We start from the raw sequence: 13,792 nt of genomic DNA, 5'->3' as shown, positions 1-13,792 counted from the left end.
AAAGTTGTGTTAAATGTAAGCGAAAAGGCATGTGGTCATTTTCTAATACCGCGTCATTTCCAATGCTGCGTGTGAGATTTGATATGTGTTTGTAATATTCTTGTAGTTACATACGCTTTTAGCTACAATATCCACTCCCTGTGTGCGTGTGTAATTCGCTATTGTTATTAATGACGGGGAATATCAATCAAAGGGCTCGTTTTTAAATTGCGAAGCGTTTCTCAGCGAACTTCGGTGACTTTGAGCGTATCTATCTATAGAGCCGCCTACAACTTTTAGCTTGCCAGGCTCTTTCGATAATGGTATCAATACCAAACTTTTTATAGCATGACATGCCTGAATGAAAAACATATTCGACTAGTCATGACTTGAAAATCACGACATGTACGTCATGAATGTCAGAATTTACCTTTCATGGTCCTACAGCTCTTGCGGTGGTTTCGTTCACATGGCATGTTGCAAAACTGGTACGGTATGACATGATTGCACGGTGAACACAAGCGGCAGACCCAAACATTAAAATGATGACACGCGTGTCATGTAACAACATGACTACATTTCACGCTCATGATGCGCTCATGGCCGTTTCGCTAGCGTCACATATACCAAATTTGGTATTACGGTACGTGAATGAATGACGAAGTCGCGTGACTGATGTGAACATGATAATCACGAGAAGCTTGTCACGTAACCACATGATTACATGCCACGCTCATGATTGCTGGCAGCCATTTCACTAGCTTCACTCATACCACATTTGGTATTACAGGACGTGAATTGATAACGAAGGTATGATACTGGTGCAAACATGATAAACATCAGAAGCGCGCCGACGGGCGCTAGTTGTGCCAAGCGTCAAACTATACAGTGCTCGCGTGTTGCTGACGTAGCGTCGCTGTGCCCAGTGTGCGCGCGCCTCAACGTTACATAGGAGTATATTGGGCCAATCATGATGCGCTAGCAGCTGTTTTGCTTGCTCCACATATACCGAATTCGGTGTTACGTTACGTCAATGAGTGACAAAACATATGGCTGGTGCAAACTTGATAATGCTCACAAGCGTCTCATTTAAGAAAATCACCACGTACCATGCTCACAGCGTGCTCGCTGCCGTGTCTCTAGCTTTACATATACCTGATTCGGTATCATAGGATCTGAATAGATGCCGAGAATAAACGACACATCCAAACATGATAATTATGACATGGAAGTCATGTACGGCATCATTTACCTCCACGTCGTAACGTTGTGCTGATATTAAAGTGACATATCAACATTTCTCTTGCGTGCTTCGCATATCATTGATTCTCAGTGTACGTGGGATCTGCCAATGTTTTTATATTCATGTTTCTGCTTCGTTACCTATTGCTTCTGACTGTTTCACTGCTGTATTTTACTAATTTGATGTATATTCTTTTACGCAATGAGCCACAATGGTACGTAGCGCCCAGCCGCGTATCCTCGCCTGCGTCCTTTGTTATCAACACTGTAACCAAGAGTAGAGCTTCACGTGGGAATGCATATTGATAGAAAAAAGAGGCTTTATTCTGCAAAGTTGGCCAGCATTTTCTTTTTGGTAGCTTTATTTGGTGGCTTGGAGAGTCCCTGGACTCGGCCAGCATCGTCGGCTTGCCGGATGGCCAAGCGCTGCTTGTTCCGCAAAGAATTTGTGACTTAAATTTGCAGATACCATTTGCTGACCTTGAGGCATGTGTTTTTGGTGTGGTACTTGAAATCCTGTGGAGAAAGCACGAGATGTCTGAGTAAACGTAGGTGAATACTTTGCGGGTGACGCCTGACGTTGAACACTTCAACAAGCAGCACACCGGTTCTTCAAGTAAGATTGGAATAAGAGTCACACTAGAGCTCATAGGTCATGATGGTGACTGGTATGGGAAGACATTTATACATTAAGTAATGGCATCCAGTACACAATAGGTTTTTATCGCATAAAACAGCTTTCTTCAACTATGCAGCACCTATTAGGCATCTAAGGTAGATTAGCTGAGAGCCCGCGCACTTCGATGATCGGCATAACGCTCAAGTGTTACGTATACCCTTTCAAAAAGACGTTTTAAATAGCGTGAATGCCGTTGACTGAAATCTCGCTATGGTTTGAGTTCATACGAAAACAAATATAACAATGGTAACAAATATAATGGTCAGTGAATAAAGGTTAGCAACTTATATGTAAACCGATCGTGTTGGCACGAGCAAGGACTATTTTAAGCTGCGAAACAGTAAGTAATGATTGCTGGATACGAGGGGCGCTTTGACAGAGATCACCACTGAATGTATTGGTGATTCCATGAGAAATGAGCTTTGTCATAATATGACAAAAGCCAGAGAAAAAAGACATTTGATTTGCATGCGCTCGCAGACACGAGACTGAACATCAGTTTCACAAACGTGATGTGCAACCGTGTTACATCTCGATCAGACTAACAACGCCCACTGCCGAGCAAAGGCGTCTGAATGTTATTGTTGCGATTACGTTATCCCTGAAATTTCTAAATCACATGTTTGTACCTAAGCTCCTTCTTTCTCAACGCTCGACATACTCACCTCAAACTGCGAATTTCTTCGGGTGCGCAAATTCCCCCCCCCCCCCCATCGGTGACATCGGTGGGTGCACAACTATCAGAAGCATATAACAAATTCTGCATTGAATTACTATCTGGCAGCTTGTTCGTTCATCACATTTGCTAAATGTGTTATTTTATTCTAGAAAAGATCCCTCCTTGTAAAAATTCACGTTTCAAATCTGCGTTTCAATGAAAACTTGAGCTCAATATGAGCATGCTTCCTACAGCCAAATGGCGATCAATCGATCAGGCCGAGAAATAGTGATCGTGGTTCTCCACAATCGCGTGAGCGATGTGGTACATCCGGGAGCTCGATATAGAGCCACAAAAAGAGGCGTTCGGGGGGAGATTAGGAAGAAGGGTTACGTGGGATAAAAGTATAAGCACTGCTCAGATCCCCCCGTGCAAAGACGCCCGTGGCTGGCGGTCGGCGCTCGTTAGTGCGCGCAGCTTTATCCAGATTTGAGCTCCTGAACAAACGCCTTGGCCTTTCAGCTGTCGGCTTAATAAAGAGTGGCTCAGGCGAAAAAACAAGAGGCAGCGCTTTGGCGATGCGGGTCATGGCGGTGCATGAGACCCTCCTCACATTACGAGTGGATTAGATGGAGGGGGGTTCGAGGGCCATAGTCGCAGCTCTCTTGCTGTGGCCACCGTGTTGTCTTAATGTAGCAACTGAAATCATAAAATATTCGATGCGTATTACGACATGGAGCGATGTGCAGGCGCTTGAAAGAGGATGTTTCTTAAGTGTTTGCCGTATAGGAACTTATTCGTACTAAAGCCGGCAGTTTGGTGCAGCTTTTCTTTAGAAAGCGGTTGAAACCGCCATGCTACACAGTAGACGTACGCGTTCAGGTGGACGGGCTCGAATGCCGTCTTTTCAGCGAAGAGTAGCACATTCCACCCATTCGACTGGGTCTATTTTTTCTGGCATTTGCTTCCTCTCTAGAAAAGAGCCATCCTGGCGACCAGGAATCTCTCATTTCAGAACACAGTGGGATAACCAGGGTTAACCGTTGAAGCGCCTCAGACTGGCAAGCCGAGGTTTTGATAGGAGGACCTATCTTTTTCAAAGGCATCATATCATCCTTGGCATGTTAGTTTTAAAGGGGTTAATCGCGTCAACTCCTGGTTGTGGCGCGGGTCCTTGTTGATAATCGCCGTCTGGAAAGCAAAAAATCTATTAGGCAGAATATTGCTCCCTTCGCTTCCCTTCAAGTCAGGTGGTAGTGATTCAAAATTGTTCTCGAAGTCAAATAAAAAAACACAAAAAATCCGGAGGCCCCACGTACCTGGGAATCAGCGTTATGAAAAGCATGCGAAGGGATGATGACCGTGTTGAAATTTGTTTATTGAGCAACTCGTCATGACATGACGCTAAATATATGTACAACTGTTGCACGCACATACATATGTTGAAGAGTTGCAGATGTTTATTTAACAAGTTGTTTGCACTTGCGCAACGATGCTAAATGGAACATACGTATTAGCAACACCAGAAGCCGAAATGAAGCGCTGATGCTCGCGAGGATGCCGGCCCTGGACACTGCTATACATAAATCAACTTCTGAGCATGGACACTAACCACAATTGACGTTAGCCCGACGTGACGGCTGTATCAAAGGAGTACATCTGTAATGTTTATTAAATTGGGTAGGTAGTATACTGCAACCACTATTCACGTTTCAAGAAGATTAGCGTCTACTTGAAAAGTAGTTCCGAGACCTGGCATATCTCTGTGGTGAAATGCTTGATTGCCACGCCGAATGCTTGGGTTCGATTTCAGCTAGGACCCTGACATTTATACTTTGCATTCGTCGGGTCGACGATACCCATGTCGGGTATTTTTCACGCTTGCGCGTGAAAATTGCGCATGTGTGTTCTTGTCGTTCCTGAGTAGATACTATGTGTCGGCGTCTCTCATAATCAAATAGTGATTTTGGGACGTTAAACCCCACAAATCAATTAGATACTATGTGTCTGTAAATCCCCTGTGGCACATACCGCATACCAGCGCACATACCTCTCCATTGGTATGTGCCACTGCGTGGCGGGAAGTGCTTGACAACGTACGTGACGAGATTGTGGCAATAATAATGCCTTGACCAGCGCGTCATATTCGTCGAACTATCCTACCTTTCTATGCTAATTTTGGTTCATGACAAGTCAAGGGGTTGACCACGAGATCACCCAAACGTAAGCGGCTAGATAGATACGCTCAAAATTGCTGGAGTTCGCTAAGAGACGCTTCGCATTTAAAAAAAAAACAAGAAAAAAACGCAAAGTTTAGTTGGTGAGCTGGCAAAGTAGTGACCCCGTCTTACGCGAAAAAACGAAATAGCTTAAAGCTTCGGAGCCGGTAGATGGTCACCGCGTCTGGTCATCATCAGGGGTTGCCGAAGATAACGGCGATGTTCGTTCCCGAACACTTATAAATGGGACGCACAACAAGAACGCAGGTACAAACAGGGGGAGAAGCAGGCGGTGTTTATTTAAACGCAAAGATGTCGAACGTAAGCGATTTCAGATGGCTTTTGAAGAGTGCGTGATTAATAGATAAGGTCATTGGCAAATTATGCTTTCTTTATCTCCATAGGTGGCCCGCTCAGCGGAATTGATTTAAGAGTTTGGCGGCATGTTGGTTGACGAAAAGGAAAATTGAGAATGCAAAAAACAATGAGCAACGAGGATAGAAACACACACAAAAAAGGGGCTATAGGCGGGGGGGGGGGGGGGTAGGTGAGACGTTACGGCAAACAGGCGGGAAAAAGAAAAAAAAGAAAAGACAGTGAGGAAAGTCGCAGAGAATTTTCTGGGTTGGCAATGTCCTCAACAAAGCGCGGTAGGAGTGGTTTTAGGAAGAGAGGAAAGAGGAAACATAGCAGTGGTTTAACGGTTCAAGCAAATAAAAACTTCGTAGTTGTATGCAGACACATTTGTATCTATAATTCAAATTGAAAAAATAAAGAAAACACTAATAGTAGGATATGCAGGCTAGAAGCAATTCAATGTAGTACCGAGGTCCCCACGCAGCGTGTTGGGAGTATCCAGGCAGAGTAAGCTTCACCCCTGGGGCGACGCGTCACAGCCCCTCGAAGCCCGCCTGTACCCTGTTTATCTACCGGTGGGTGGCCGGCGGGCACTGGGGATCGAACCCCGCACATCCCGTAGCTGAAGCGGACGCGTACGTGCAATGCCACAGCTACGGTTTCAATGTAGTACTGGTTTTGTCTATTCGAAGGTTGAACTTATGTTGTCTGTAATATTGCCGCACTTATGACATGGATTTCAGTGATTCCAAGTTGATCAAATATGATTCCATGTATTTTCTTTCTCGTGTTGACCGGAAATTAGTTGTAGAACGTAAACCTTTGCTTGGTCGAAATTGTGTTCTTTTTTGTTTAAGTGACCAGCCACTGCGTAAGGTAAATTGTATTTTGTGTCTGCATGGTGGCCGTTCAGTCTTACGTGAATCGGCTGCCCAGTTTTGCCTATATGTTGCTTTCTACAGGTGGTACACTCAATATAGTATATTAAGTTGTTTAAAGTGCAGGTGAAGCTCAATGTCACCTTGTGAATGTAATCAAATGCTGGGCTTTTGACGCTGGTAGCCGGCTGTATGTGATGGCAAATGGAGCATCTGGGCCAGCCACAGGGAACAGACGTTGTCCTATTTTTTTGTTTTAAACATTGCGGGAACAAGCATTTCTTTAATGTTAGCGTTGGGTCTGTAGACGATTTTAGGTGGTTCGAGAAAGATTTTCTTAGGTCTTTGGTTGGCGGTAGAAATTAGATACTATTTTGTGAGGATGTTGTTTGTGTTTGGGAGTGCAGTAAAAATCTTTGTATTCAGAAGAGGAGTAGTTGCCGTTGTGCTCTTAGAGCTTGGTTTGAGTGCTTCATTGTGGTCCAGTTCCAATGCGTTCGTATAGGCTTTGTCAAGGAATGTGTTAGGGTGGTTTCTGTCTAATAGTGTTCCTTTTAGGGTGTTAAGTCTGTTTACGTAGTCCTCATTTTCTACGCATATGCGGCGTAACCTTGTTGCCTGGCTTTTGAAAATGCCCTTTCTACAGTGACTTGGGTGATGGGTGTTATTATCTAAGTATTCTTGCTTTTAAACGGATTTTCTATACAGAGTTCTCTCTAGTGCACCATACTGAAGATAAATGGTCATGTCAAGAAAGTTGATGCGCTGAGTCGAAGTATCGGAGGCGAATTTCATTGTTGTGATATATGAGTTCAGGGATGAAGTGAATTTCTCTACATTGTGCTGCCCATGCCCCCATATTATATTTATGTCATCTATGTACCGAAGGTATGTGTGAGGTTTGTTGTCATAGTTAGATTGGAATTTGTTTTCCTAAATTACCATAGATATATATTTGCGTCGGTTAAAGCAAATGGGGTACCCATGATCGTTCCCTGTATTTGAAGGTAGCAGTTCTTCTCTAACTCAAAGTAGTTGTGTGACAGTACTAATTATAGTAGTGTTAAATATACTTCAGTACAGTGTTCTGCGCTTCTGTGGGGATAAGCTTAGCTCAACTGAAGCTAAGCCCTCGGGGATAGCAATGTTCTTACACAAGGCGGTGACATCTAGTGTGACGAGAATGGCGTCTTGCGGTAGAGTATATTAACTTTCTCTATTATTCTCAGTAGTTGGGGTGTATCTTGCCCAATTGACGGTAATAACTTTGAAATTACACTTAGAGAGCGGTTTGGAGATATGAAGAGGTTCTCTGTTTGATTGATGTTTGTAACATTGGGAGCCCTGGAATATTGGTACTGTGTATTTCTGCGGATGATATTTTGTGAATCTTCGGAAGCATATAGAATCGCCATGCTGTTTTGCCATTTGGTTTCAAGAATTTAAATTTTGATGGAGTTACCTGTTCATCCACCAGAACAGATTTAAGCCGGTTGGTAATTGTGAGTGTGTATTGCTCTGTTGTATTGTTGTCTAATTTACGGTAGTGTTCACGGTTGTTTACTTGTCTGTGAGCTTTGTGTTTATACTTCTCTATTGGCCATATCACTATGCTTCCCTTTTATTCGCCGCCCTGATTAAAATGTCTTCACGTGGCTTTAGGCTAGAAAAAATGCAGCTTTCTGAAGCAGTCAAGTTCTTTGGTTTCTTATCTGTTTCAGATTGATTTATCATTTAGGCACTAATAGCTTTAGGATATAAGTCAAGTTCAGCTGCTTGTTCTGAATCAGGATATCAGGTAGACTGAGCCCTTAGTGTTGTAGTATGTGTCTCTGTTCCATCGTTTTCGGCGAAAAATGTCTAAATCGCACCCGTCGTGAGAATTCGATTATGTCTCTTTGAGGCTCAAATGCGTTTGTTGTATTGTTCGTTGAAAAAAAGTTTAGGCCGTTACCTAGGATATTCCTTTTTCTCTAGGCTTCTTGACGCTGAATTATCTAGGACATTGGACTGATTTTTAATTTGTATGGAGGTGTCAGCAATGCTTGGTACTTCTCTGTTTTTGTGGTCTGTTTTTTTTTTTGCGTGATGATGGTAGATGCTCTGTGGAGGCCTACCCAATTCGAAATCAATTTCTTCTTCTGCTTCTGCTTCAACTTTCTTTTTTTTGTTTTTTTAATTGTTCCAGACTTTTTGTCGGTTGTTAGGACTATATTATGTAACATTAAAAAATTCTTCAATTTGATTGATGAAGTAGTTCTTCAGTATGTTTAGGAGAAAAAAGGAAGAGTTCTTGAGTGTTGTTTGCCAGTTTGCAGGGTATTGCGAAGATGGCATGTGTAGAGCAGGTGTCACTTTTAATTTGACTCTTTTCGGGATGATGTTGTTATTTATACAGTGGTTGTATGTGGCGCAGTGGAAGGGGTAGTTAGTGAGCGTTACGTTAAAACCTAACGATATCCTAATACTCACATCGCAACAACAGTTGTAGAACCACTAACAACAGCTGAACGAACACGGCTGGTTGCCCCCGGAACGTATTTCCTCATGCTTCATGCTAGGGGTGCAGCTACGTTTTTTTTAAGAGTGACAAATCACGGTTTGTAGAGTAGTGAGCCAGCCTGAATAAATGGAACGTGATATATGTGCACGTTTAGGTATAAGTCTAGCAGGACTTTCCAATGGATATTTGTGTATCTATCTCTGAGAGCTTAGTTTACTTTTCCTATGAGTGGTTCCTCACCAATGATGGCGTCCGAGTGCCATAATTTAGTCGGTACCAGTTCCCGCCTGAATGCGCGAGCCAATACAGTGATCTTTCGCAGTTCAATGCAGTTGTACTCAGTCGGGTGGTCGTTACCAGTGTTGAGAAAACATCCCCGAATAATATTCTTTTGTGTTCCTGCCATATAACTTTCTTTGTTCCTCACGTAAATGCATGTACAGCCCGGAAATGCTCCATCTAGCTTTACAGGCGCTAATTGTCTATGCTGTAAAAAAGAACTTAAGCAGACACTCTCTCATAGCTCAGTATATAGCACTCAATCATCCATTTTTTAGGATTACTAAGATGCACTCATTTGCACTTCAAAATTTCTACGACGTATATATCTTCCTATTGCTAGCTGCTGTACCTTTACAGAAAACTAAGAGTAGCTGTGCAAGTGGACATGTGGAAAAAAAAATGAATGCCTGAAATGAAGCGTACGTTGCTCGATTTCTTTGTGTTTCTGAACTCCTGTCTTACCTATCGAAGGCTGCCGGAAGCTAAAACTTTAGCTATCCTTCCACTAGGCTATAATAGCCGCTCAAAATTTGTAATAGAGACACAGTCTTTGCGGCAAAAGAGCTAACGGAATTATAGTGTGTTACAAATTGAATCGAATTGCAAAAAGAAAAGGTGGGCATAAAACATGTCTCAGAGAAGAACAATTACCTCTCACTGTTCCCTTGTGTCAATCGAGTCACGGCAACTTTTGATGCCTGCTGCATGATGAGTACTCCACCCTCTGCCCTTGAACTTTAGAACTGTACGCTGAGCACGAGATGGTATGCAGTAATATCATCACTAATGTTAAGGCGAAAGAAGTTCAAGAGACAGGCACTGCGAGAGAAATTTCATAAGGGCTAGAGTGTCTACCGGCTTAGGAAGTACATGTAACTCATTGTCGTCTATATATGAAAAATTGGTTTTGCTGCTTCGGATATGGATGAAAGTTGTTAGCCGTTACGTGAACGAAGTGCGGAAAGGTTATACAGAGGACATAGCTTCGCAGTGTATTCTCTGTGAACAATGTGGCGATGAAAATAGAATTTAATGCCGAAAATTGGTAGCCTCCGCTTAGGCCATATATTACGACCCTCGGGCGGAAACTTCCTAAAATCACGATATGAGCGACGACAAAACAAAAGGCCCCAGAAATTTCAGCCGACTGTGGTTCTATAACACGCACTTTATTCTAAGTTGCGTTTCGCTAATTAGAATGCTTTGAAATGCTTAGAAAGTGTTTCGCTACTTTCAGGCTTCCCGTGAAAGCTTTTCGCTTCGGCAGGATTGCTGCTGCCATCGACGGAATTCAATACCGCGTCTCTGTGATGACATGTCTAGCACCGTACTCATGAGGCCAACAAATACGGGTAAACAAACACATACTTTTTCTCAATGTAGAAGTGATTGGCGTTTCGCTCTTGCATTTCATCTTTTCAACGTTTCTTCCTGCTGGCATACTGCAGCGTAGGAAACAGCAACGTGGTCATCTCCAGAATTTTTTCATTTTTGGTATCTGAATTTGTACATGTATAGAGTTTGTTTAAACATTTTATTTCATTTCATTTCATTTTATTATACCGTCAGCCCCATTTGGGCTATAACAGGGGTGGAAAAAACCAATATATATACAAAAAATAGGTACTCCCTATACAACTTCTATTATACATAACAATGAATGACAAGAAATAGCCAAAGTACTCTGCTCTTGAGGACATAGAATAAGCAAAATATAAACTATACATCTTTATACACGACATCCTTAAGGCCCTTCAAGAAAGAAGGTACACATTCCGATAAGGCAGTGGAGTTCGGCAGCCTGTTCCACTCACTGATCGCTCGCGGAAAGAAACTGAACTTAAAACAATCGTTGTGTGATCTGGGAGGGGGGATGTACATGTTATGCCAGTGCCTTGACGTTTCCCCAGTTTTTATATACATATACTCCGATTTGTCTACTTTTACTTGTTCTTTAATGATTAAAAAGAGTAATTTAAGTCTTTCATACTCTGGCTTTTGTTCTAGTGGTTCAAGGTGGGCCAGCTTGCAAAGCTGAGTTGGGGAGTGGCAGCGCTGGTATTTGTTAAATATGAAACGTGACGCCAATCTTTGTATTCTATCTAGTTTAATGCGATTACTTGTTGTGTACGGATCCCATACCTTCTTTGCGTACTCCATAATTGGCCGTACGAGAGCCTTGTAAGCCAAGCATTTGATTTCCGGGCTAGCATGGTGCAGATTTCTCTGAAGTCTCCACAACGCTTTGTTAGCCTTAGCACAAACGAAGTCTACATGCAAATTCCATCGTAGATCGGAAGTTATTAATAAACCCAAATATTTGTGTTGTTCTACTCTGCCAAGCTCATGATCGTTTATAGAGTACGTCGTATTTAGAATGCGTTTTTTCCTAGTTACGGTGATCGTTACTGTTTTTGCGGCGTTTAGATCCATCTGCCAAATGGTGCACCAGTATTGTATTTTTTTGGAGGTTTAGATTTAGTTCTGATTGATCGGTAGGAGACCTGACTGTTTTATACATTACGCAATCGTCTGCAAAAAACCTTATGGGGACCGTAATATCTTTAGATAAATCGTTGACAAAAATCAAAAACAGTAGTGGGCCCAAGACACTGCCTTGGGGAACTCCAGAAATAACATCGGCAAGGGCAGATTTTTTCGTGCTGACTTGAACATACTGCTTGCGATTGGAGAAATAGGAGGAAAACCACTGCGTTAGATTTGGGTTTTTAAAGATAGTGTTTATTTTTAACAACAGTTTAGCATGGGACACCTTATCAAAAGCTTTTGCAAAATCTAAGAGTATCATGTCAACCTGACCTTGCGAGTTAATTTCAGAGGAGAGATCATGAACAAGTTCAACAAGCTGAGTAATAGTAGATAGGCCTTTTCGAAATCCATGTTGCTGTGAGTATAATAGGTTGTGAACATCTAGATAAGCCAAAAGATGCATCGAACAAGTTCAATAATGAAACAAAAGCAAAAAGAAAGAAAGAAAACACAGTAACGACGAAACCAGGTGTTCGAAAGTCAACATAGAAGGAAGTGTACAGTTTTAGCGGCATGGTAAAGGGTTACATAAGATCGACCTTATATACACATGTAAGTACAAAAGTGCAATCGTACAAAGGGGGAAAAGAAACAAAGCGGTATATGTATGTAGTTTACAATAGTTGTATTTTAGAAGGAAATGTAAGCAAGTCAAGAGAGCGCACGTGGCCAGGCAACAAATTCCAACGCTCAATTGTTCGCGGAAAAAAGCTATATTTGAACGTGTCTGTGCGGGGATGATACGGGGAAACGTTAAGGGTGTGATTGCTTCTGGTCTGAGTGGGGCTTGCATATGTGACATATTTGTTCGATGACAGGCGATATGAACAGTGAATGATGCGGTGAAAAAAGGTTAGTGATTCAATTTCACGACGGGCAGCTAAGGTGGTTAGCTCTAGAGATACGAGGGCTGTGGTTGGTGAAAAAGCGCAGTCATACCTGCGACAGATGAATCGGATGGCTTTCTTTTGAATGGCTTCAATTTTGTTAATTTCGCCTTTTCGGTAAGGGTTCCACACGGAGCATGCGTAGTCGAGTGTCGGTCGGATTAGTGTTTTATACATCAGGAGTTTGGTGTCTTTCGGTGCTTGGCTGAGTGTGCGACGAAGATAACCCAGTTTCTTAAGTGACTTTGTGCATACATATTCGATGTGTTTCGACCAGGATAGGTTACTTGTGAAAATAATGCCAAGATACTTATATTCTGTAACTCATTGGAGGTTTATGTCAGCGGATGATTACGTGAAATTAGACAGGGAACGTTTGTGAGTAAAAGACATGGATACTGTTTTGTGGAAATTTACGGACATCTGCCACGTTTTACACCACGCGCAAAACCTAGAAAACGACTCGTTTAGTTTTTGGTGACACTGCGGTGTGCTAATGGTGTCATATAGTACGCAATCGTCCGCATAAAAACGGATTTTAGAATTGATGTTGCCAGGCAGGTCGTTTATGTAGATCAGAAATAGCAGTGGTCCAAGGACCGAGCCCTGGCAAACTCCAGAAGTTACGTTAGATTTATTGGATACGGAACCATTAAGTTCTACGAATTGCGCGCAATCTGAAAGAAAGTTTTCTATCCACTTGACCAAGACAGGGTTTTTTAATATGGTAGTTATTTTGCATATCAGCTTAGTGTGAGATACCGTGTCGAATGCTTTGGAAAAATCGATGAAAGTGGCGTCGACCTGCCTGGAGGACTGGAGGACTGGAGGACTGGAGGACTACTTATGGAGGACTGGAAAATAATTGTCAAGTACTTCGAGACCCAAACTGCGTACCTATATAAAAATTCATTTGGTATTCCGTCAGGTCCTGCACTTTTCTTTTTGTCGATTTTAAGGAGCAACTTCAATACTCCTTGTTCACTAATCGTTATTTTTTCTATGGCAGGTGTGTCAGAAGCCTCACTAAAAGTCGGTACTTGTCTGTCATTGTGGGTAAATACTGACGAAAAAAAGGCATTAAAACTTTCAGTACATGCTTGTGAGTTTTTTTTATCTGCATCAAGATGGGTTTTTGTGTTTGGATTCACGTATCTCCAGAACTTTTCGGCTGCTTCGTGCAAGAACTTTTTTAGTTTAACAATATAAAAGTTATCTTTGCAATTTTTAACTAGACGTCTCACTTCCTAGCTCATAGTGTGAATGGTTTCCTTCCCTTCAGGGCAAGGATTCTTTGAGTGAGCTTTCCGTTTTCGTTTCAGTTGCCTTTTGGCATGGATCACGTCACGTGTTATCCAAGGATTTTTCTTTGCTATCTTTTTTGTCGTGTTGGAATATAGAATTGAATGCATTCAGTGACCACCTGCGAGAAATAATCCCATAGTCTATTTGTACACGCATTTGAATTTTGCAGGAGAACAAAAGTACCGAAAGAGTTTTCAAGTTTTTCTAAAACAGAGAAGTCATCAGCAGCTGCGAAGTTCAGAACTGTATTTTT

Source organism: Rhipicephalus microplus, unplaced genomic scaffold, assembly GCF_043290135.1.
Source record: "Rhipicephalus microplus isolate Deutch F79 unplaced genomic scaffold, USDA_Rmic scaffold_180, whole genome shotgun sequence".
Taxonomy (NCBI): domain Eukaryota; kingdom Metazoa; phylum Arthropoda; class Arachnida; order Ixodida; family Ixodidae; genus Rhipicephalus; species Rhipicephalus microplus.
This window is presented reverse-complemented; position numbering follows the sequence as displayed.